The 27,850-nt window shown below is 35.5% G+C and overlaps 1 long non-coding RNA gene across 2 annotated transcripts in view; it reads left to right on the plus strand.

Annotated features, from left to right (window-relative positions):
* Positions 1–14,094: 14,094 nt before the first annotated feature.
* LOC136831288 (uncharacterized) overlaps positions 14,095–27,850 on the plus strand; it is a 230,369-nt gene continuing 216,613 nt past the window's right edge. For both annotated transcript variants that reach the window (XR_010850826.1, XR_010850827.1), the window contains exon 1: positions 14,095–14,250. This is a non-coding gene — a long non-coding RNA (uncharacterized lncRNA). The remainder of the gene's footprint in view (positions 14,251–27,850) is intronic.

The raw sequence follows: 27,850 nt of genomic DNA on the forward strand, positions 1-27,850 counted from the left end.
CTTACTTTCACGTATCCCACAGCTTAATTTGTCCTTAGTAAATCATATTTACCCCACTATCATTTTCTATCTATGGAGCCTAAGTGGCGAACCACGTCAGTCATTATATATAAAGTCAACATATGAACTGTCGCATCATCCTAATCCTATGGATCAGAGTGCACTAAACATACTTAATTATATATATATATATATATATATATATATATATATATATATATATATATATATATATATATATATATATATATATATATATATATATATATATATATATATATATATATATATATATATATATATATATATATATATATATATATATACATATACTGTATATATATACATATATATGTATGTTTAGTACACTCTGATCCATAGGATGATGCGACAGTTCATATGTTGAATTTATATGTAATGACTGACGTGGTTCTCCACTTAGACTCCATAGATAGAAAATGATAACGGGATATACATGTATATATATATATATATATATATATATATATATATATATATATATATATATATATATATATATATATATGTGTGTGTGTGTGTGTGTGTGTGTATGTATATATATATACATACATACATACATACATTATATATATACAGACAGTATAACGACGACTTGTCCAACCTTATCATTATGTCACTTTAGGGGTAAAATACTTTGCAGTTGCAACTTTCCTCACGGACGCTTAGCTTAACCCCAGCTCAGCAGAATGCCAATACTTAAGCAAAAGAAATTGCCCGAACCGGGAAAACATTCATTACTGAGTAACGAGAGGTTAGCATCGATCCGGGGAATGTATGCCGTAAAGTAACACGAGTCCACGGGGAAATTCTGTAATGCTTTCACAAGCAGAAGGCAGATAAGACTATCCAGCCAGAAGCCCTTAATGGTGTAGGAAGAGGGAGCAAAGAAAAATGTTATGGGAACCGGCGTTTTTTCTTGTTTATTTAACGGTTAAAGGTAACAGATTTTAAACCTCTCTTATTCCTAAACGTGGGTGATTTTCTCAAAATGTTGTCTTCTTAAAATCAACGGAGAAGACTATGAGGAGTAAAATGCGGAGTACGTCTGCTCTTATAATAGATGGCGAACTGTAACAGAATGAATACCACAAATCCTAGGTCGTCCTTTGGAAGAAATAGTAAAAATCATATTCTCAAGAAAACAACAACTAAACATGACCCAAATATTACAGTGTGGGAAACTTACTGAGAAATAGAGCAGGAAAAATAAATTTTCACTAAAAATGTCTGAATACCTTTCCACAGATGCAAGGGCATACACAAAAGGCAATACTTCCTCTTTCATACCCAGGCCAGCGTAAATGAGTGCCCAATATTCAAAATTATGAGAAAGAACTGTTTGTCCTATAGAAAGATCGACGGCTTGACAACAGAGATGTCTTCATGGTTTAGTGCAGTGGACCAGTTTATAAAATTGTATTTCTTATCTTCTTTTACTTTATATCATTAAGTGGGATGTCTAAGAGGGATTGAGAGATTTAAATTAATCCATTCTGTAGCCACTGGGGGAGGGCAGTCAGGATGGATTGAGAAAGTATAAAAAGCTTAGAAGGAAAAGACTGGGTTAAGAAGAAGACGCTTTCCTGATAATCCACCAAGCAAATTTTGCTTTCTCGTTAGCCAGTCTCTTTAGGCTCTGCTCACACGAGTGTTAGCTATCTTCATAGAAACAATAACAATAATGATATAAACAATAACAATAATTGATAAGGCTTATCAATTATGCTGACATAGCCAGTCTCTTTCCTCCCGAGTGTTGCTATCTTCATAAAAACAATAACAATAATAATATAAACAATAACAATATATATCAATATATATATATATATATATATATATATATATATATATATATATATATATATATATATATATATATATATATATATATTTGAAATTGAGAACGGACCTATCTCTCATTCCTTTCAAATTTTGGCATTTACTATCTTGTTCATAATATCTTTCACGTTTGGGCAGTCAGAACAACCTCTTTGCCGGCTTCCAGAGAGAATAATGATTTTCATGTATATCTGTCATGGCAGAATCTACAGCTGCACATAATTTGGTTCGGATTCCACAATAAGCTGTAGGTCCCGTTGCTAGGTAACCAGTTGGTTCTTAGCCACGTGAAATAAATTTAATCCTTCCGGCCAGCCCTAGGAGAGCTGTTAATCAGCTCAGTGGTCTGGTTAAACTAAGATATACTTAACTTTAAAACTTAACTTGTTTATGTGGCCGCTGACGGAGGCTGTCCTAATTAAAGGAGACTGGAAATACCTTGATGTCTACTGACAAAGGTCGTAGCGTAATGGTAGCGGTTTAATAGCTTGCATGCAAGCTATTAGCAGTTATGCTCGACGGAGCCATTTATTCACGTGTCCAGTGTTTTCTCGCTTGACCCTCTGGTCGAACAAAGGACGATTCCTCATGGTCCATGTTTTCACCAATTGTCTTGATGAGTGTCCAACTTTTTTGCATATGCTTGACCACGGCGAGGTCTTTTATTTTTATTTTTACTATTTGATTAAATCTAGTGACTTTCAATCAAAGAAATGAGTTTATGTGTGTAGTCATAAAACGGTTGTAATTTACATTCGTGCAAAATACTGATGAAGACAAGAGAAATAAGAACAAGTAAAAGATGCGCCGAAGTTTCTTCGGCGCAATCGAGTTTTCTTCACAGCGTATAATGCTGTATGAAAGTCTCAACCACGGCTCGGTTGTAGCTAGTGTGGTTGGCACCTATAGCGGTGTCAGACGCACGATCATGGCTAAATTTAACCTTAAATCAAATAAAAACTACTGAGGCTAGAGGGCTGCAATGTGGTATGTTTGATGATTGGAGAGTGGACGATCAACATGCCAATTTGCAGCCCTCTATCCTTGGTCATTTTTAAGATCTTAGGGCGGACGGAAAAAGTGCGGATGGATGGACAAACAGCCATCTCAGTATTTTTCTTTTACAGAAAACTGAAAACTGCGTCCATCAACCTACGTAGGTCCGCTGCGAAAGGCATGAGATTTCCAATGAAATTTATTCAAGCTGAAACTCCTGAACTTTAGGTAAGGTGCTTTGGCAATTCTGTTGAAATCCTTTCACAGCAGAGTAAGAGGCAACAAATTAGTGACCGGATACAACGACGCTATTAGAAGAAGGCAGTTCAGGACAATGACCCGTAACGTTCTAAAGTCATTCAAGACGCGGCATATTGCGACTAATAACGCCAATTACGAAGGATTAATGGCTTCCAAAGAAACGAACTCGTTAGAGATGGAATACGCGTCACTGATATATAACCATTATCCTTCTGCATCACGGTCACACGCACGCACAACTTCCTGACATGTCAAGAGCTGGCTGTGAATTTGTTTCAGGACAGAAAACATTACCCGTTACAAGGTTAGTTCAGACCCCTTGGCGACATGTTCGTCAGTTGGATCTGCCTCTGCTAAAACGGGAGTCCATCGGATTCGCTTCTGTAATTAAACGACTATTGCAGGCGGCCCCCACCCTTTGCAGCTCTCCAATTCCTGACAAGTTTTAGTGAAAGAGGCAAAACAAGATTTAACCTTGAATTGCAAAGGCAACCTGTATGACAAGGATTCAACTATTCCCTTTGCTGGGGAGTCCCAGAGGACTGAACCGGATGAACACCGGATTTCATCAGGCTAATTTCATGAAATGGACGTCTGAAAACAGGAGAGAGAGAGAGAGAGAGAGAGAGAGAGAGAGAGAGAGAGAGAGAGAGAGAGAGGTCATTTGTTGCACAGTAATGAATCACGGTTTTCAAACTAATAACCTGCAACATTTTGGGACAGATTTGATGTTCTAGGAAAATAGCTGAGAGGGAGGCTAAAGGACGGACTGAATTTCTGTTGATATTTACTAGATGCCAGCCAACGAACACCCTCCCCAACCCCACACACATGAGAGAGAGAGAGAGAGAGAGAGAGAGAGAGAGAGAGAGAGAGAGAGAGAGAGAGAGATAGCATTAATATAAGGTGCCATTAGCAAATGTCGCATTAGAGTCATAGGCAAGAAGTAGATGCAGTAGGATTTTTAGACAAATCCATTTTCACGTCAAAATTCACGTAAACTTTACTCAGGAGTTAGAAAAGAAAGAAAAAATCGGAGGAGGAGAAAATATTCCCTTTCACTCGAGTAAAACTGGATTTTATAGTTGCTTCTAACGAAATGTCGTGCATAATTTGTAGCACTGAAATGCGGAAGCTAAGCTTTCTTTTAAACTGGAATGGAGTAAACCACGCCCGCATTCAAAAATAAAAGAGGAAATGGAGGAAATTTTATTTACATTTAATCTGGACCTCACAAGGAAAAATCGAGAAACTTTCATTTGCATTTAATCTGGATCCCAGAAGGAAAAAAAAAATTTCAAATTTAATCATAGGAAAAACTGAATTTCATTTCATTTGGATCCCACAAGGAAAATTTCTTCATTCCACAACGAAAAATCAAGTCTCTCTCTCTCTCTCTAATTTCTTCATTCTCTCTCTCTCTCTCTCTCTCTCTCTCTCTCTCTCTCTCTCCCCTTTTCTTGTAATCCCATATAGATGAGGAAATACAGGTCAGAACTTACAAGTCATAACAGCGGCAAATGGAACAGATAAAAGTTGAAATGGAAGTAGTAAAGGATTACCTCGTATTACTTCGCTTTCCCACAAGATGTCTGCCACAGAACTAGACGGCGCGAGTTTTCAGAATTCTATAAAAAGAGAGGAATGCAAAAATATCCCCGAATCATTAGCAGCCAACGAAAATGTTCAAATTCTCCGTCGTCCTAAAAAAAAAAAAAATAATAATAATTTTCAGGAAATTTTTTTCGAAGGTACGAACATGACATGGTGAGAACGAGAGATCTGTGAAATAATTGATAAAAGCTTAGTTGCAATTAGTTTTTCCTAATGGAAGTCGACAGCCAGGAATAAATATCTGGAAATTTAGAAATTGGATAAAGTTAATTCCAAGACTCTGTTGGCTAATTAGTGTACTACTGTTAAACATTTTTGACGTTCAGCTTATCACTTCTTACTTTTTACATGTCAAATGCATATCACGTATTTCAGTCTATGTAAAAGACTGAATAAATTATTTTTTTTCCACACCAGGGAAAGCAAACAGAAAGAAACGACAAGTGTAGAACGAGCGAATGATCTATTCGAAAATTTTTAATGGTGCAGCAATTGAATGGTTGTTGAGCGTTGTTGATAACTGTTTAATGAGGAGGGACTCGAGAATGGCTAATGGCCGGTTATCCGTCGCCTGAGATAGGATTCTGAAATCACTGTACAGAATATTGAGTTTAGATTTAACCGTACGGTTGCGTAATGCCGAGAATTCCTTCCTGGATAAAACTAATCCCGTCCGATGACTGACATCCGACGACAATCGATAAAAACCTTCAACAACCGACAGGAATTACCCACATACGTCCCCAAATTACATTTGGGATAAGTAAATAAATATACTGTTCAAGATCGCATCAATTCCGGTAGGATATCTTTGAACTTGAAAAGACTGCTTTTTTTTAAGGGGCTTTTTGAGAACAGAATTAAATTTAACGTATGGATACAGACTGCTAAGAACGATTGTGAGTTGTATGTTGAGCAAAAAGTCAAAGTTATACACATTTCTTTTTTAGGTGGGATGGATAACAATTTCTACTAAATTAGCTTTGCAAGAAAGTTGTCTTCATGAAATCTGACCCAATTTCGTGATAAATTATAAGCCCTACATGATGAAGTCTTACATACATTAAGTTTAAAAACCAATGGACAGAAGCTAGAAGCAAAATCGTACCCAAACCAGCAAAAGTCTTCTTTCTGAAAACACCCGTTAAAAAATTATTACTCTGCGAAATTGGTATGTCGGAAACTGGCAGTTCATTATCCGATTCCAAGTCCATAGTAAAACTAATGTTCGAATAAAAGGAGTTTATACACACACACACACACACACACACACACACACATATATATATATATATATATATATATATATATATATATATATATATATATATATATATATATATATATATATATATATATATATATATATATATATATATATATATATATAGGCTCACACACACACAATGAATACACACACATATATATATACCCGTGTTTCGTTGTTAAATATTGTTTTTTTTACACTGTGGAAGTATTTACTACAGTCGTAAATACTTCACTTTTACAACAGAAGTAACAACGAAAGTAGCGGGAAGGTCACTAGGCTAATCCAAGTGAAACGAAACACAACCACTCGGTATAAAACATACTTTCCCTAAGGTCAGTAACCAGTGGAAAAAGGAATTCGTGCTCATGAATACATTAAGCACCATACGTAGGAAATAAACTATCCAACACGAAAAAGAAGGCGGTAATAAGGATGATCAAACGCTATAATGAGGAATGGGAGACTGAGATAGCTTGGGCGCGTCATTTGCTCCATCCCTGAGACAATAGTAAGCGACAGGCCTATCTGGGTGTTAACTATGAGATGAGAATAGAATAAAGAATTTAGCCCAAAAGTCTAGCGCTGGGGCCTGTGAGGTCATTCAGACCTGAAACGAAAATTGACAGTACAGAGGTTTGATAGGTGTAACATAAGGAAAACCTTGCGGTTGCACTATGATTCAATTGTTAGGAGAGGGTGGAAAAAAAGTATACCTTAGTTTAACCAGACCACTGAGCTAATTAACAGCTCTCCTAGGGCTGGCCCGAAGGATCAGACTTTACGTGGCTAAGAACCTATTAGTTACCTAGCAACGGGACCTACAGTTTATTGTGGAATCCGAACTACATTATAGCGAGAAATGAATTTCTATCACCAGAAATAAATTCCTCTAACTCTCCATTGGCCGGCCGGAGAATCGAACGCGGGCTCAGCAGAGTGCTAGCCAAGAACGCTACCGACCCGTCCAACGAGGAACTTAGGAGAGGGTGGAAGGTAAGATGGAAGAAAGAAAAGGAATGAAAGGCGTTGCAGCTATGGGCTGAAGGGACGCTGCAAAGAACCTTAAGTAATGTCTACAGTGCACCGCATGAAGTGCACTGACGGCACTGCCCCCATACAGGGACTATGAGACGAGAAGCTGGAGTTGGGAGCCTTGTGGACAAGAGAGCACAGGAGGGACATGAGTGTCGTAATTCCCGTCTTTATACGTCGCGCGGCGTTGCAGGTATTGATGTTGATGATGAAACATATATTTTAAGTTCGAGAGAGAGTGGTTTAGTTTGACAAAGGCTAATCTTCACTCCATGCAAGCTAATTTTCATGGCGACAAATCATCGAATCTCAATCGAGATGTATCATACATTAATGTTCTATAACTGTCACCCAAATAATATGCTCACTCGGATTCAGCCAATCTGTTCACCCGGTTGGCCTACTAAATGTTTTGCTAATACAAGCGCACGCGCACATAGCCTACACAGGTTGGTTGGGACATTTTCCCAATAGGTCTACATGCTACACTGGCAGGTTTCTTAAACTGAGGGGTTAATAAACTGTAGCCTAATTTGCTAGCCTTTCATGAGACGTGAATTTGACTTATCTTTTTTATGGTCTGCGGGAGTAGGATTTGCTCTTTAGAGTATTCACTCTAGAGAACGATATCTTTATGAACAATGTGATCAACAAAAACATGTAATTAAATAATTTAGTAACATTACATTTTCTTTAAAACTGCAGTGATCACTGTAGCCAGTACTTACATCAAATATTTTATCTTTTGCATTCCCTCACATTCTCATTTGCTATATTTTTCATGTATCTGGATATTAAGAAAACAAAGGATTAAAACTACTACTAAACCGTTTTACAGAACTTTGGCCCAATAAAACATGCTATTCCTCGCCCTTCACTCAACAACAAAGGCACTGCAAAGTCGTGCACGATCCCCTTCCACTACCTTGACCTTTAAAGTGGAATTCTTCCACTACCTTTGGCCTCTAAGGTGGAATTATTTGAAAAAGACTTCTGGAAATTCAATCTCCTTACAGGTATCTCCAAAGCTTCTTACTGATGGTAGCAAGTCTCTCTGCTCTAAGTACGTCAATCATAGCCATTCACCGCCGGTTGAAAACTGTAAAGGGGCTTTCGTTCAACCTCAGCTGGTCGAAATTTATTGCAATAAATGTTAAATGTGGTCTCCGTGGGCTAATTTGAAACACCAAGGGAAATTCTCAAGTAAATCGTCTTCACATTAGTACTAACATGAATACGAAATGGCATCAGCTATTTTTATAACAAGGTACATTTTCACTTGAGACGTCTCTCTCTCTCTCTCTCTCTCTCTCTCTCTACATTATACAATACTACCAGGTCCATCTGGATGGTTCGCATGTAAAGATAAGCAAAGTCCAAACCAACTGAAAAGAAAATGAATCAAGGAAGTAACTAAGGAAAACAGTAGATAATAAAAATCACATCTGAAAGCTAAAACTTCTTCACTAGTGGTGGAGAAAAAGTGAACATTATAAAACTACAAGATCTGCCATTCATTTAGAAACCACATGATTCAAAACAAAACAGCAGAGTGCAAGTCATCTTGAAAACAAAAATATAAGATAAATATAATTTTGAAAACAAAAATATAAGATAAATATAGTTTTTAATAACCTTAACAGGACAATCTGTTGTCAAATTTTTCCACTTTAGAAGCGCTCATAGATGCGCTCTTTTTACAATGGTGTCCTACTTGTTACTCTGCATACAGCAGCATGTAGCCTACTGTAGGTCTTTTGCAACGGGGCAAGTTTCGTGCCTTTCGGTTAGTTATATATATAAATCTTATCCCTTTAGTCTCTTCTATTTTAGTTGTCCAACTCCTTTAATTTTGCTTTCGTCAAGTTTTCGCCTCTCAAATCGCAGGGCCCTTCCCCCCCCCAAAAAAAGAATGTAGAAATGTTACTAATCAGATTAAACTATTAAGCTGGCCCGCTGGTATAGTGGTTAGTGTCGTGGTATGCCACTCAGATGTCACGGGTTCGTGCCTACCCCAGGGCAATGAAAAATCACTGGCTCTGTATCATGAGTCAATTACTGCAGCAGTGTGGGGTCTGCGGTGGGAGGTTGAAACCAACATTCTTTGGAAGATTGAATTTCAAGCCAATGCGCCCTGTGTTTTTGTTTCATGTGAATAGGTTTCATCTACTATAATAATAATAATAATAAATAATACTAATAATAATAATAATAATAATTTCTAAACTATAATAAAAAAACTCTAACAAACTGTAACATCCTTAGCAGTGGGGCGCAGCAATACTCGTAACCAAAGTCAGTGCGGGACCGTCATTTGCGTCGTGTAATGTATCGCAGAGGCCGGGAGAGGCTGGTAAGCAGGTGGCTGACTCATGTTTCCATAGCCTGGGACTCCAAGCGAAGTTTCATTTCCCCATTTAGGGTTTTATAAAACCTTTCAGGGCATCAATCTAAATGGTGAAAAACTCAGCGGGTAAAGAGCCTATAAGAAAATGACAACACACAAAGTTTGGAGTCAAATACAAAACCACAAAAGGTAAACTTTTATAAACCGAAAAAAAATTGTCAACACTCCAGAATAACTGTTATATATATATATATATATATATATATATATATATATATATATATATATATATATATATATATATATATATATATATATATATATATATATATATATATATATATAAGGATTCGAATCCAGGTAAAAAAGTCACAGGAAAAAGTCACAGGTAAAAAAGCCACAGAAAAAAGCCACATTAACCTTTCTTAGATAGTGACTCCCAAGGGTTTTAACCTGGTATGTATCCATGTATCCACCTTTGAGGCGTGTTTAGTACAAGCCCGTCGGGGATTTTTTTTTAACCCGGTATGTATCCACCTTTGCGGCGCGTTTAGTACAAGCCCGTCGGGGATTTTTTTTAAACCTTGTATGCGGCGCGTTTGGTATAAGCCCGTCGGGGGATTTTTTGCGGTATGTAGCCGTTTGGCGCGTTTGGTATAAGCCCGTCGGGGATTTTCTTTATAACCCAGTATGTATCCACCTTTGCGGCGCGTTTGGTATAAGCCCGTCGTCAAGGATTTAATTTTTATCCCGGTATGTATCCGCCTTTTGCGGCGCGTTTATAACGGATTTTTTTATGTATCCACCTTTGCGGCGCGTTTGGTATAAGCCCGTCGGGGATTTTCTTTATAACCCGGTATGTATCCACCTTTGCGGCGCGTTTGGTATAAGCCCGTCGGGGATTTTCTTTATAACCCGGTATGTATCCACCTTTGCGGCGCGTATACAAGCCCGTCAAGGATTTAATTTTTATCCCGGTATGTATCCGCCTTTGCGGCGCGTTTAGTACAAGCCCGTCGGGGATTTTTTTTATAACCCGGTATGTATCCACCTTTGCGGCGCGTTTAGTACAAGCCCGTCAGGGATTTAATTTTTATCCCGGTATGTATCCGCCTTTGCGGCGCGTTTAGTACAAGCCCGTCAGGGATTTAATTTTTATCCCGGTATGTATCCGCCTTTGCGGCGCGTTTAGTACAAACCCATCGGGGATTTTTTTTTAACCCGGTATGTATCCACCTTTGCGGCGTGTTTAGTACAAGCCTGTGGGGATTACCGTAAAAACATAAACAACTGTAAATACCATAAAGATAATGACCCAGAGAAACATGTGACTTTTTTTTCCCGTGACTATATTTCCGGCCACCAGGGATTAGGACGATAAGCAAATTCATCGTAGTAGAATACGGTGTCAATAAAGATGATGACAACAAAAACAAACATGCAGGAAAATTTACAAGCTGTTTAAAATTGATACAAAAATAAAAGAGAAATAGGAAAATAATATACACATATAAACACAATAATCCACAACACCGTTAAAACAATAAAATACCATATATAAGAAAATATGAAGTAGAATAGAAAATAGCATTTTGTTTCTGTTTTCTATTTTATTACATATTCAGTCAACATGGCGCATGCCAAAATAAACGGAGACCCCGACAGAGACCAAATTTCTTATACTGATAAGTTACAAAATCTCCTTCTCCAGTGAATGGAAAATTTTGACCCATAATATCAGTACATAAATGCATTTTCTGTGTCACAATATCTCCCCATCACCCACAGTAAAATAACCTGGAATCAGAATAATTCACTTAGGAATAGGCTATTTTATTTTTGTTTTTTGCGCATTTACATATCATTATTATGCCTTATACATATGCATCATAAGCTGTAGAGAGAGAGAGAGAGAGAGAGAGAGAGAGAGAGAATTTTGTTAAACTGTTCTATAAGTAAATAGTAACATAATTGCTTAACTTTCCCTTGAGGTCTTTACATATTAATTTTGTATACCAGAATACAAATGGCTTTCCATGTTAGCCTAGTTACCAGGTTACGGTATATTCATCAATTACCCACAGCAAGAGAGAGAGAGAGAGAGAGAGAGAGAGAGAGAAATTTGTAATAGCAATTTAGTACCAAAACTGCTTAACTTTTACCTTAATCAATGATAAATATAATTTTCAGTATCTAAGCGTTTCTTCTTAATCATACTACCCGAAGCCTACTTTACCCATTACCCATAATAATGAAGAAAGAAGGAAAAACCTGGCCCTCTAATACTGGTAATCAGGACTCCAATCACCTAACTTTTGTTCTAATTAGTAATAAATCGAATTCTCTATTTCCTAGGGCTAATTACGTTTCTTCTTCATAACGACGTTAGATTACCTTCCTCCAAAAAATACCTAGAATTTAGCATTATAAGTCTTTTAAAATCACGTAAAATATACGCCACTCAACTCCATAATCGAAAGCACCATCTGTTCCCGGGCAGTTTGTTCACATAACTGAAAAGGGTAAAATTTCTCGGGCTGTAGAAATAAATAAAGGTGAGGGGTTATTGGAATGTGTGTGTGTTTTCGATATATACATATATACAAATATACTGTACATATATACAGTATATATATATATATATATACACATATATATATATATATATATATATATATATATATATATATATATATATATATATATATATATGATTCATTTATAACTTGTGTACACATTACCACAGGTGAAAAAATAAGAAACAGGGTGTAGGTCCTAACCGGTTTCGACTTTATTTCAAGCCATTGACGAAGGACTGATACAGAGTAAGAGAAGTCACAAATATATATACTACAAAGAACAGTACTGACGAACATACACAACCGTTAGAGACTACATATCCCCCTCAGGCCGGTGTTCAAATGAGTTCTGAAGGCCACTCCTACCTCGACACCGGCCTGAGGGGATATGTAGTCTCTGACGGTTGTGTATGTTCGTCAGTACTGTTCTTTAGTACATATATATTTGTGACTTCTCATACTATACGTCAGTCCTTCGTCAATGGGTTGGAAATAAAAAAACCGGTCAGACCTACACCCCCTTTCTTATTTTCCACCTGTGGTAATGTGTGATATATATATATATATATATATATATATATATATATATATATATATATATATATATATATATATATATATATATATGTCTGTGTGGGTGTGCGTTTGTGTATTACTGTATATGTATATATAATATATGTATAACTGAATCACGAAAATATGGAACGTGATGAATATATAAATAAAGGCAATGCCTTTATACCTATACACACACACACACACACACATATATACATATATATATATATATATATATATATATATATATATATATAGGTATGTATATATATAGTAAAAATATATACAAACTTACATACATTTTAATTACATCTCATCAAAGTCAGAATACCAAGATAACCAGGATACTCCACATTCTCTTTGCACACGACAACCATTAGGTTGCTATTATGGTAACAGTGAACAACATTGCAAGATCGCGTTCTGGACACAATGATGGTATTCATGAAGTTAATTTTAAAATATATCGTGATCTAAAACTATGAAACTGCTATATGAAGCGCTGTGGCAGTTTCAACTTACTGGACATCATATTTCGTTCTCTGGCATTATTTTTGTCTACACAGTTCTTCCAGACCGACAGTTTCCCTGAGTGAGTGAATACGGTCTTTTAACTTAATAAAACTCAACCCATACATACATACATACATACATACAATAATACATACACAAATACACACACACACGCACAATATATATGTATATAATATAATATATATATATATATATATATATATATATATATATATATATATATATATATATATATATATATATATATATATATAATCTGCCAGTCACTTTTTTTGCCACAATTTCTTCATACTTTGAATACGCCTGTCACGGCAAGTCCCCGGATCAATAATGAAGAAATTCTCATGCCCCTGCTCGAACTCGAATCTGACACCAAGTATGTCAATGACAGGTTGCCCAAGGCGTTGCGTCAGAGTGTCTCTTTTTCCACCCCATCGCGTACTCAGCACAAAGGAGAATGAGACCCACCCTCATTATCGTTACAATGCTTAAAGTTTATTGTTTTGCAGGGCAAATTTATAAATGTGTATATATATTAATATATATAAATGTGTGTCTGTTTTAAATATATGTATATATATATATATATATATATATATATATATATATACAGTATATGTATATATGAAATCTACTACAGTCATCAGTTTTTCACCCTATTACCTTCATTTCAGTCTAACGCTTAGTAATGCAGGCTCACCCAACTCGAGAACTTAAGATGTCACTATACCTTTCAGGAATATGTACATATATCTGGTAAAAATTTACCAAAGAGTATAATGTATGTATGTATGTATGTAATGTATGTATGTATGTATGTATGTATATGTACTGTATATATATATATATATATATATATATATATATATATATATATATATATATATATATATGATCCTAAAACTTGATAAAAACTTGAACACTGAGTTACGATGGTGAAGACTGGTCTATTTGAGCTCTAGTAGCATGTACTATGTAGTTGGATATACCGCCACCAGGTGGGCGCTGCTTGCAGCAAATGCAGTTGTAATGTCTTTGTAGTTACTCGGGAGCCGTGGAAATCAAGTGTTTGGTGTGTCCTGCAATTTTTTTATAGTTCATTATGTTCATTTGGTACACTGTGCAGCTATAAATATTATAAGGAATTCTTCAAGAGAAAATCGAATAACATTTCAAAGGTAAGCAAAGCAAACTGAATTTTATTTGCCCATTATGTTGTTATTGTCCATAAATGTCGTGCTAGTGGTAGAGCTCCTTCTTTCGTTAACGTCTTATGTTTTCAGCAATTATTGTAGCACACAGGTGCTGCGACGATTTCAGTTTTGAAATCGGAACAGCATTAATCTTACACATGCTACATAATGTAATGAAAAACGATCTTGGTTTTTATTAAAAATGCCCAGTAGGCCTATAGGCCTAAAGGTTGCTGTTTGTGTCAACAAGTCTCTCGTCCTTTAAACATGTAATTGTGATGTAAAGGACACCTGCTCTATTTTGTCACCCATTAAGAAATTTTTTTGTAGTAGCTAGGCCTGCAGGATACCGTCTATGCCAGCAGGTTTTTTTTTTTTTTTTTTTTTTTAGGTTTAGACGTGTAAAGGCAGCATCGGTGTTGTTTTAAAAAAAGCATTTCATCAAGTGGTTTCTCAACGAAATTCCGAACGTCACACTTGGTGAGAGTTTTTTGTGGACGACGCATCGTGGATAACAACTGATATTGTTCGATTCAAAGTAAACTTATTCGTATTTCTGTATGTGTAACAAATCCTGTTTTAATTTACTTTTTCATCAAACGATATGTCTCACAGATTGGTAATGACAAGAAAATGAAGTCTGGTAGCCGATGATGCTATATCATTTAAACCTTACTCTCAGTGCAACATAATTCCGAATATATAAAAATAATTTCTCCAAGGTAAAAGTTATCGAATCATCATGCCAAGGAAAAAAATAGCCCTTAAGAATGTTAACAAGGATAAAAATGTTGGACAAGCCAACTATTATAGACCTATTCCTGTTGATTGGTTGTGTAATTTTTTCTGGTTTGTCCTTCTTTTATGAACAATTACTCTGTCAGATAAGTCAAAATTATTTTAACAATCGCCCTGAATATCCTCCCAAAGCCTTAGAATAGAAAGAAATTACTTTGCTGCCCGTATCTGACGTCGGTTTATTTAACAACTTTCAGAAAGGCAGGAAAAACGTGACTCCCAGCACCGGTGGGAATTCACTAAACGTGTTTTCAAAAAATTTGCGTCAAGGCATGCGCAAAATTGAACGAAAATTGAATCGTCTGGACGCACCTTTATAGGTTTAAAACAAGGCATGTTGACATCAAAGACTTCTAGGCCTACTTACTTAAGCATTTTTAATACAAGGGAGAGATAGACAAAATGCATTTTGTCTAGTTGAGTACTATTCTTTCCGTGGCCATTGTTTAGGAAAATTTTTGAAAACACGTTTAGTGAATTATGAATTTTTCCTGCGCAAACAAGTGGATCCAGCGACATCGCGCAACTAAAAAAAGGCAACTGTGGACAGTAAAGGCATGCGTTACGTTCCTCATTCCTCTTTCAACTTGACGCATGCAATTTTTTATTCCAAGGCATGCGCTTGTTTTGGAAAAAAACATCTCTGGACGCACCTTTAAAGTAATGAATGCGGTCGCTAAAGTTGGTTTTATCTGTCCACTCGCCAGCGTAGTTTTTGGGTAGGTGTGGCAATATGCATAGTTCTCTCTCGATTGGCTGAAATCAATGTTTCCGATATCATAGGCTTACTGTGATCGAGGTGCAAAATGTTTCTTCAGTAATACATCTAAATGCCTATATATATAAACAACCCTCAAACCTTCTTTAGATAATAAACATGCCGATTTATGTTATCGATAATATAATACAAGCACACGAATGACGAGATTGTAACAAACAGTCTACTCAGGTCAAACGCAAACGAACAATGGACTTTAAACAATTATTTTTTATCTCACTGTAGAAACGTAGAGACATCTGGCTATGCGAGTGCGAATAAGAGGTATTTGAATAATTTCCTGCATGTAAATTACATGAGTAGGTTAATATTCGAAATAAGCAATAAATATTGTTGTCTATGAGGCTCTCTTGGGCTGGGGGGACAACTACTGCTGTACTGGCTGGAAATTTCAGTTATAACATGGCATGATAGCAATGGTTTTGTGGTTTTCTTTCCAGAATACTCTGCATATTTATAAATTTTTTCTTAAGCATACAAATAATTATAAGGGTCCTGTGCTTGGGCACTTTCAGGACTGTTTAGCTGAATAACTTATCCACCAAGCTAAATAACTTATCCGCCAAAGCAAAGGTTTAAAATTCTATTCAGTGCCCGCCTTCCTTAGTGCTGAAGACTAGCCTAGGCATATAATTTTTTTGCATTGTTGGGGATTAGAACGATAATTCGACAGTTACAATGAAAAAGTAATTTTCGCTGAAATGGAATTAATGTACGCTTAAAAGAAGGCCAGTAAAATAAAATACCTGGCGAATCTGTAGTATAGGCCTAGCTTCATTGGTCCATGCTTCATGTTTTAGCGTAAACAATATTAAGGGTTATTTTTCGGTTTACGGAAGTAGATATTGCTTTGGTATCATAATAAAGTAGTTTCGATATACATGCAGTGAACCTGACATAGAGTAAAGTTTGAATGATAAGAAAATCTAATGATCCGAACTGTTTTTGAGCATAGGTCTATGTGTGGTCTGGGCTATACTAATGAGATAAATCATTACTGAGAGTTCATTTTTCGTTTGTGTCTGATCCGAGTATATTGTCTGGTACAATCTCGTCTTCCGTGTGCTTGTGTTGGTATATTATGAATACAAATCCACGTTTTTATGATTTATATTAGAAAGGGAGAGGTTTCTTTGTCTATTTAAGCATTCAAATATGTTATTGGAGAAATAGCTGATATTCATCACAGTAAGCCAACGATATCGGAAACGTTGATTGTCAGCCAATCACATGCTACCCATGCACTTGTATCTTCGCTCGTGGAGTCGTGAGTGGACAGGTGAAATGAAACCGGCTATAGGTGGGTGTGTGTGTGTGTGTGTGGCCGTCATACACAAAGTAAGCAAAAACTTACAGGACCCGGCTCAAAAACCTTAAAAACTGTACCATAATGAAACTCTATCCGAATACTCACCAATAAGTAGGTTGATGTTTGGTAGGCTCCCCATTCCACTTTGAACCTCTTGAAGCCACCTTGGAATAGAAAAAGAGGTTCAGGTGTTGCATGGCCTCCGGCAACTTACGGAGGGGCCTGGCGTCATGCTTCATACTCGTTGGAAGGTAAGCCAGTGACTTATTTCAATACTGCAGTCTTATGGGGTGTTCTATCGAATGAAGTCTCCAGTACGTCATTACAATATAAATGACATGGTAAACAAGTCTGATTCTTGGGCTGAAAAAACAATCCCCTAAAGGACCACAACCAAAGGAATCCCAACACCCTAACATTCAATAGTCTTCGCGTATTGCGGCTACCGCCCATGGGAATAGCCCCCAGCCCCCCTCAGCCTTTTTACTAGCGGCATCATCATCCTGCAAGCGATATAGTGGCTCCAGTGCGCTCGTCTACACTTGTTTATTTGATGCCTGGTTGCTTACTTGGTTTTACTTTCTTGGCACCGAGATCCTTATGATGTCTGTGTTGAACCGTTCGCACACTCGTTACGCAAGAGCAAGGAATTTCCTAAATTAAGGGTCTCGATAGAAGTATAGTCTAATAGACTTTAAATGGCGACCCAGAGTGAGGGTATGTTGGGGGAGGGTGGCTTTTTGCGGCTTTACAGGGGACTAGCGATGGGGGGAGGGGGCCGGGTAACCGATGTTCTTTGGTCTCTTAAAATTCTGCTGCTTGATTTTAAAATGTTCGCCATTTCACACGGTCTGCTAACTATTTTATTTTTCTTATTGTTAACCTAGGTTTATGGCATTATGAAACGCACTTGACCATCATGGGTGTATTTCAGTTTGGTATTGTTACAACGCCGTCAATCGCACCGTAACTTAACAGAAAACAAATAAAAAAGGGACAATTCGGGGGCACTGACGGAATAAATGTAAGTTCCCAGCACGTCGTCAAAGGCGCACTAATTGCTAAGCACCTCTTCTGAGACTTTTCCGCATTGCTGGGGTGGAATCAAGGAGTAGACAATGTTACCAGTTAGTCAGTTTTTCTCTCTTGATCCTTTTTGCACGGAGTCAAAAGCTCACACTAAACACAGTTAAGGTTTTTATAAGGGCTATTTTCACAAACCTCTTTATTATTATTTTCATTATTGTTATTATTATATTGTATATATGTACACATGTATATACAGTATATATATATATATATATATATATATATATATATATATATATATATATATACATATACACATACATCCACATATGGAACACATTCAGTGTATACAAATACGAGATGTCAGCGTATGACTCTAAAAAGACGAGGCCCTTCGCTTTTTGGGTAGCTATTAAAGGAGAACGAATTGGCTTATTTCCCAAGTAAATCGGCTTTGGACCTTCAAATAGATGATAGATATCTAAGAGATTTGCCAGGTAATATATTTCCTAGCACTATGTACTTCCTCGCCATAACCAGTAAAATGCCTCGAGCTAATATAGTCTCAAACCCCGTTTTCAAGAGTTTGCCTCAATACTACAGCATGAGATATCGACATCCGCTTATTCGGTTACTTGTCAACTGACGTTGCAAAACCGCGACCGGTCCTCTTTGAGAGCTTGCGGAAGCGATATAGCTGTTACTATTGTTGTTTGAATAAAGTTCCCCTTAGCCATATGCCAACAAGAACTATTGTTCTTAATTCGAAGTACGTGTACTGCTGTGTACAGAATGATGACCGTAGCGAAATGGTCTGATAGTTACGTTATCGTGCTTTGGCAACCTCCCGTTAAAAATCGAGCCTGCTGTTTACCCGAAACCGACCGTTACGAAATAGGACTCACTACTGACCGGTAAGTGGCCAGGGTACGATAAGAAAACCTTCAGATTCGTTAGTTGTGGCTTTATATAACGTCAATTCTTTTCACAAACAGGCAGCTTTTCAAGATTCTGTTTATAAATGGAAAGATATGATGTCATATAGCTAAAAGTGCTGAAATATGATTAGATTGTCACGGTTTGTAACCATAAAGGAAATCATTCCCGACATAAATAAGTGGTTCTCTACTTAAGCACATTAAAATACCGAAGATTACCATTTTAAATTTTTCAGTTTTTTTATTATATTCTTTATGCTTTTTTTATTCTCTGTACACAGAAAACCTGCAAATGCTGGATATTACTGGAAATTTGACCACAGGTAAAAAATAATGTAATAGTGAGTTTTATTAGTCGATCTCATTATATATGTGACTGGTCATTTAGATGAGGGATAAAAATACATTGGTCACCAAGACTTCGGTTAAACAAGAATGAAGATCTTTCCCGGGACCTAAAAACTTACCTAGTGAAAATGATAAATATGTCTCTTTTTGGCGTTGCCTTATCTCTTTCATTTGCCTAAGTAGAAAGGCACTCTAAATACCTTTGCCATTAGGAAACCTCATATTTCGGAATCTAGCTTGGTAACCAAATTCGACAAAATAAATTTGTTCCAAACTTAGAAAAAATATATCGAAGGCGTCGTCACATGTTCAGGAATTCAGTCTAGCCCGTAAGTAGGTTAGACACGAAATTATATAGATAAGAAGCCTAGGAAATTACCTACCAATGTCCGAGCACTACGAAATCCGTTTCTTGATGTCTTCAATCACGGATAATCCACAGGCGTCGCCTGCGCTCTCTAATTTTCATCATTACTGTAATCTTGCCACAGATTCTACCACTGGCTGTGATGTAACACATCGGGAAAAAAAATTTCTCTCTTTTGACAATTTTTCTGATAATGGCATGTGTGGAGACCCAGAGAGAGAGAGAGAGAGAGAGAGAGAGAGAGAGAGAGAGAGAGAGAGAGAGAGAGAGAGAATGTGACAAAGGAGCCTTTCTTCGACTATATGTATATATATATATTTATATATATATATATATATATATATATATATATATATATATTTATATATATATATACTGTATATATATATATATATATATATATGTTTGTGATTTTATTTTTGTTTTGTATATTATATATATATACACAAAACTACAAACATATATATTATATATACATGGATATATGTGTTTGTGATTTTATGTTTGTTTGTATATTCAGTATATATACCCATATATACACAAAACTACAAACATATATATATATATATATATATATATATATATATATATATATATATATATATATATATATATATATATATATATATAGAAAGTATATGGCCATGGAGAAACTGAAACAAAGGAGTGTAAGATCTTTTGCCCTTGTCTGAAAAGGCCTTAGTCTTAGTCTAAAGGCAAAGGTCATCTTGCATTCCACTGTTTCTGTTACCTCCCGGCCATATATTCCGTGAATACTCCACTTCATGTCGTTATTCCAGTGGTAGCAATGTTTTATATATATATATGTATATATATATTGATATATATATAGATATACTAGATATACTGTATATATATTATATATATACATATATTGTATATATATATGTATGTATCTATATGTATATATTGTATACATATACATTGTATATATGTATATATATATTTATAAATATAAATATAATATATACAATATATATATTTTTTATTTATTTATATGCATAAATAAAAATATATATATATATATATATATATATATATATATATATATATATATATATATATATATATATATATATATATATATATAGCAATATATATATATATATATATATATAATATATATATATATATATATATATGTACAGTATAGAGAGATAAATGTATATGTATATATATGTATATTATACATACATATTATAAATATATATTATACATATACGCATATGTATTATATGTATATATATATTTATTTATATCTATGTATGTATAAACATATACAAAAATAAATAAATGTATATATACATATATAAAATATATATGTAGATATACATATATACAATGAATATGTATATATATAAATGTATATTTATATATATTTTTATATGTATAAAATACGCATATATAGATATCTATATAGATATATATAATATTTCTCTCTCTCTCTCTCTCTCTCTCTCTCTCTCTCTCTCTCTCTCCTCTATATATATATATATATATATATATATATATATATATATATATATATATATATATATATATATATATATATATATATATATATATATATATATATATATATATATATATATTATATATGTATATAACTGCTATAAAAGTCATCGTTATCTATTGAGGTGAGGAAACTCTTAAAGAGAAATCGCGCCTTACTGCTTGTCCCATGACCTCCTAAAAGGAACAGCACTCTCCAATTTCCTGTCCGCATAAGAAGAGTTTCATCTCTCATCGCATTGTCCCCTTCATAAAGCTTCCAACATATGTCGTTTCCTTCCAGTTCAAGGAAGACTCAGAGCAAATCAAAACGATCCTTCCTAAGGTAAAATTGCTCGTAATTCTTGACCCAGTAAAAGTGATGCTCTAACTTAATTTCCCTCCAAAACATTGGATGGCTAGAAGAGATTTTTCCTGTTTTTATTTTTGTACGTTTTTCTACTTAATTTTGTTGTTCTGCAGAACTGATCTATGTTCTTACTTTATTTCACTGCAAAGATATTTGTTATGCTTACGTATGTGTCCTATATTACTTCGATGCATTTTCTTAGCTTTTCTAACATTTCTTGACAAATAGATCAGACAATTTCCTCTTGCATTTAGGCCATAAGGTGTTATAGTTTCATCACGGCGTCAAAAATTTGTTGCAGTCCACAAGATAAACACCCACTGGTTTCTAATCACTTTGGCTAAAATGAAGACTAAACAAGTAAAAAATGCGTCGAAGTTTTTTCGGTTCAATCGAGTTTTCTGTACAGCGTATAATTCTATATGAAACTTTCAGCCATGGCCCATGAAAATTTCAGCAGGCCGTGGTAGCCTGTGTTGTTGCGGTGCAAGACGCACCATCACGGCTAACTTTAACCTTAAATAAAATAAAAAACTATTGAGGCTATAGGGCTGCAATTTGTTAAGTCTGATGATTGGAGGGTGGATGATCAACATACCGATTTGCAGCCCTCTAGCCTCAGTAGTTTTTAAGATCTGAGGGCAGACAGAAAAAGTGCGGACAGAAAACTAATAAAAATAGAACTCTAAGAAAAGGTGTTAGGACCTTTGGCACTTTATTCCTGAAAGTGTTTCGACATTAACGCTTCATTTGGCAGCTTGCGTTTAAAGTAAAGTGACCACAGCGCCAAGTTGTGATGGCAAGTGGTGATTTTATCTTGAATGATATTATTCTCTTCCCTTCACTCTCGGTTTTGCTTTGTAGATGCTGTTGAAGGATGCTTGCAGTGATCCTTCGGTTCCCAGTTGCACCCTTTTTGTGGCGTTTACTGTACCTCCATACCCGTTTCCTTTCTCCAGCTTTGCTGTCCAAGCTCTCTGACTATTACTTTTTAATTCACCTGTTGAGGTTGCTTCCAGTTCCGCCTCTAGATCGTTGTGCTTCATCTTTATTTTCTGGATCTCTTTCTCTTCTGTTCAGCCTCCAACTTCCTCGCTCAGTCTTAAGCGTTAAGCTCTTGGCTTGACAGACTAAGTTTCTTGGGTCAAATCAAGTCTTCTTTTTTATTCTTTCTTACCTAATAATCAAATATATCCATGCATAAGAAGTTGGCCATAGCTCTTTAAATACAATATTTTCACTACTCAGTGCAATGTTTAATAGCTTTCGTTTAATATTATTTATGAGCTTGATGGCGAGTGCTACACCGCACTGGAACCTGGCGCTGCCCGTCAAGTCTCCCCTACCTACCCCACCCCAACCCAGGGCGGGCAAACAGGTTTGCAGGAGGAGGGTAGATGTGTCATGTCTCCCCTACCTTCCCGATGCCCTGCCTACCCCACCCCCACCCGGGCGGACAAACAAGAAAGATCCACTCGGATTTTATTATTATAAATTCGTTTGAAATTCAGTGGTTTTTGCTGTTAATGAAATTTGTATGACTGTTTCCGAGCATGGCAATTTCATTACGGTATCCATTCACAGCCCTTATAAAAGCACTAACTCCGGTTTTATTTCAGTCGTCAACCATAAAAATAAATCTCTGTCTTTTAGTGATTTTTTTCTTGGTAAAAATATCACTGCAATTATTCTGGACTTCCCCTTTCTAGAAAATACTTTTATAGTTATATTGATTAATCCCTGCTTTCGTTATCTCAACAGAATTATCGTTACATCAACTTCAGAGGTCTTGCTAACGAGGTATTTCAAAACTTCTTTCCTCACTTCCTCCTTCCCTCTCACACATACACATTCACACATGCACACACACACGTACACACCTACACATTTTGAACATGGCATGTTTCAGGTTTTTTTACGAGTTGTTGTCAGTCCACTAACAAAAGCATTTATTGGCTTTATCAAGACATTTGAAATCCATCTCTCTCTCTCTCTCTCTCTCTCTCTCTCTCATTTCAGGTTTTGTTATTGGGTGTTACCAGTCCATTAAGCAAAGAATTTATTGACTCTCAAGTCATTTGAAATCCATCGCTCTCTCTCTCTCTCTCTCTCTCTCTCTCTCTCAGCTTTTTCCCTAACACATTTTCTCCGAGTTTCTTCTCCCTGGCCTCACAGTTCCATAACCACGTATTGCCGACAAAGCAGAAATCCCGAGTACTTGTAAACCACTGCGACCCAGTCACCACTTTATCGTCCATCGTACGATTCCTTTCTCGTTTTTACTCGAAAAATATTTCCCAGCGGGCAATAATGGTTCCCGTGAATTGGACCAAATTGATGTTTCGAATTCGGAGAAAGCGCGAACGCTAGATTTTCAAAAACAAATTTTCATTGGCGGCATCTGCTGTATATAGCCTTGGCCGAAATGGTCAAAGTACATCACCTGGGTATGTAGTTTATGCTGCTCAGAACAAGAGTTTTAAAATAATTTTAGTTGATATTTTAACCATACATATAAAAGGCTAAGTAGACTGTAAAAGGGCGGAAATGATAGAAAATGTTTACCAAGAAGGCAGAGGGACAAAGACTTGCAAAGTAACGCGCAGTAATATGACATGCTTTGAATTGTTTTTTGATTAAACATCGTTTAATGCTTAAGTGAACATTTAATTAACTTTCTAGATAAAGTTTTGGGTAAACTAGGCACGAGATCCAACCATTCCTCTCTGTTTGTCCTGAGTTCGTATCATCTTCCAACTACCTGCGTTATAAACTGCTAGAAGTTCAGTTAGAACTCAAACACCAATTAGGTAGTGAGCAAGAATTTTTCAAGGCAGTAAAGAATGGTCTTAAGGGTACAGGTGAGCTCGAGTCTTGCTAATGGAAATTACTAGAGCCTTGTTATAAAAGGCGTATATGAACTTTCACTTGCAATAGGACGAAGAAAAGTCCTGTCTACTGTAATGAATTCAGAAGCTTTCTTGCTTCATGTCATCGGGTTGTCTACATAATTTTTAGTTTTCTGGAAAGGAAAACTATCGAGATGGCTATTTGTCTGTCAGTATTTTTTTCTGTCCGGCTTCAGATCTTAAAAACTACTGAGGCTAAAGGGCTGCAAACATACCAAATTGCAGCCTTCTAGCCTTAGTAGTTTTTATTTTATTTATGGTTAAAGTTAGCCATGATCGTGCGTCTGGCACCGCTATAGGTGCCAACAACACAGGCCACCACCGGGCCGTGGCTGAAAGTTTCATGGATCGCGGGTGAGTGTTTCATGGGCCATGACTGAGAGTTTCATACAGCATTACACGCTGTACAGAAAACTCGATTTCGGCGAAGAAACTTCGGCGCATTTTTTACTTGTTTTAAATGCTGCCACGCGAAAAAGGTCCAGATAATTAATTCTCTAGCACTGACAGCCGCTTCGAGACTGCAAATGAGAAACAGTTGCATTTACTGGTAATTGTAAACCAATTGTAGTTTTAAACTTTGACGTGAAAGATCGAAGAAAAACTTGGTTATTATAGTTTTAGTTTGAAAATATAGAATTTCTGCATCTAATTATATAGATAAAATTCTAAAAAAAAAAAGTTAGGTGTATTTTAGTTTAACCAGACCACTGAGCTGATTAACAGCTCTCCTAGGGCTGGCCCGAAGGATTAGATTGGTTTTACGTGGCTAAGAACCAACTGGTTACCTAGCAACGGGACCTACAGCTTATTGTGGAATCCGAACCACATTATGACGAGAAATGAATTTCTATCACCAGAAATAAATTCCTCTAATTCTTCATTGGCCGGTCGGAGACTCGAACGCTGGGCCAACAGCGTGCTACAGACCGGACTAGTAGCTGTATATAATGATTCATTATACACTCACAAGACGAATGTGCGCGAATGCCTGCAAATATATGCAACATATTGGTAGCTAATGGATTTTTTAAAAAAACTCCGATGTGTAACAGACTTGTACCAGCAGGTGAATATGCACTTCTGTTCATGCAATATCAGTACAGATTAATATTTACAAATGTATGTAGCCGTTCTTTTCTCATTCATCTTTCATGGTGCACGACAGGAAAACCAACTAATAAATCAGCCTCAGATTCATCTGGAAGAGACATCAGACCTCTCTTATCTCTCCCAACTTTCATCGCAAAGGAAAGATGATATTCTCTATTTCCATCTTCGCCCAAATTAATATAAGTTATATTTCTCCTGGCAACCAAACGGTGCTTCGGCATCCAGTTGCCTACAGTTTCAATCAGCCCATTGAGAGTGACAGACAGAGAAAATGACGGTTTACACGGTGTATTCAAATCATATATACACATACAAATATATATATATATATATATATATATATATATATATATATATATCTATATATATATATGACAAGACCATAATATATAAAATATATATATATATATATATATATATATATATATATATATATATATATATATATATATATATGTATATATATATATATATATATATATATATATATTTATATATATATATGTATATATAAATATATATATATATATATATATATATATATATACATACATAATATGCAACAATAAGAAAGGGTTATATATATAGGTTACGATGATCCATAATCGTATATTTATGCCGGTTACCATACATGATTATTTATTTTATATGTATATTGAATGCAGCAAAATATTGATGAAAGTTTAAAGGAACTAAGGAAAACTAAACAACGTTGTTAAACTTTTCCTTCGTGACATGATAGGTAAGCATTCGTGTGTTGTCTTTGAAATTAATCTCTTAGTCATATATATGTTGTATTTGTATACTGTATAATACATATTTCAAGTATACAATTACTGAAATTATATAATATTATATTGTGTTACTTGAGTTTCTAAATTCTGTATTCTAATTTACTTACATACACACACACACACACATTTATAAATAATTTGCTTTAATATATATATATATATATTTTATATATATATATATCCAGGCATATATATATGGAATATAGATGAGAATTTTTTTCACATCACACTGGAGATTCATATACAAGAATTAAGCTACAAACGTCCTTTAATATCCAGTTCACTCTACCTATATAAAAAATATATTTTCATATATGTTACCGAAGGGGGAATTTTAGTTGATAATAAGTTCGTCGTCCCGTCGGCTCGAACCAACGAAAGACAAGAACTCAGGACTATAATCGTCACGCCTTTACCCACATGATTATTTATTTAACGTGTATAATGAATGCAGGTATAAGTTGATATCGGAACCACACCTTACAAATCCCCGTCGAACTCTTGGTATTTGTATTTTTAGAGTCGATATCAAGTTACTGAAGCCCCCTATGCCATGCTTGACAATATATGGGTAACATACATGAAAATATATTATTTCAGTAGGTATATATTAATTGATATGAAAGGACGTTTACATATATTAATATATTATATATATATATATATATATATATATATATATATATATATATATATATATATATATATATATATATATATATATATATATATATTATATATATATAAAAGTACGACAAAATGTATAATACCTTCATACAAATAAATTACAATACGACAGAAAACCTCTTCAAACATTTTAAAATTACTTGAATGTGTGTCAGGGATGTCCTATCAGGCGAGTTGATAATTGGGAGTTTATAATTGCGTTGTTACGGTAAGCGCTTTTACGATTGTTACAAAAGTTGACTTGTACAAAAATTATTTGTACGGTTGTTAATATTCCTGTTATGATCTGGCAGTTTCGGTTGTTAGTATTGCTGTTATGATCTGGCAGTTTAACTATGGGAACATTTGCAATTTATGTAAACATAAAAAATTAAATCTAAATATCTGAGCATCTGAGAGTACGTTGGTTCCTGTTCAGTGAATAGCTGAACAGGCACTACACTCGTTACTTGCTATTCTGTTCTTGCTTCTTGTGAAATAACTCTCTAGTAGTTCTCAGCCGTTTTGCTTAGGATCTTTAAGTCGTATTGAGAAATGTCCCAGTCCCATATAAGCAAGTGTCTGTTGTACGTGTGAGTGCTCGTGAGTCGTGTTTGTGTGATGACGTTGTAGTGCTCCAGTGATTGACTGACT

The sequence above is a fragment of the Macrobrachium rosenbergii genome, chromosome 48 (assembly GCF_040412425.1).
Source record: "Macrobrachium rosenbergii isolate ZJJX-2024 chromosome 48, ASM4041242v1, whole genome shotgun sequence".
Lineage (NCBI taxonomy): Eukaryota > Metazoa > Arthropoda > Malacostraca > Decapoda > Palaemonidae > Macrobrachium > Macrobrachium rosenbergii.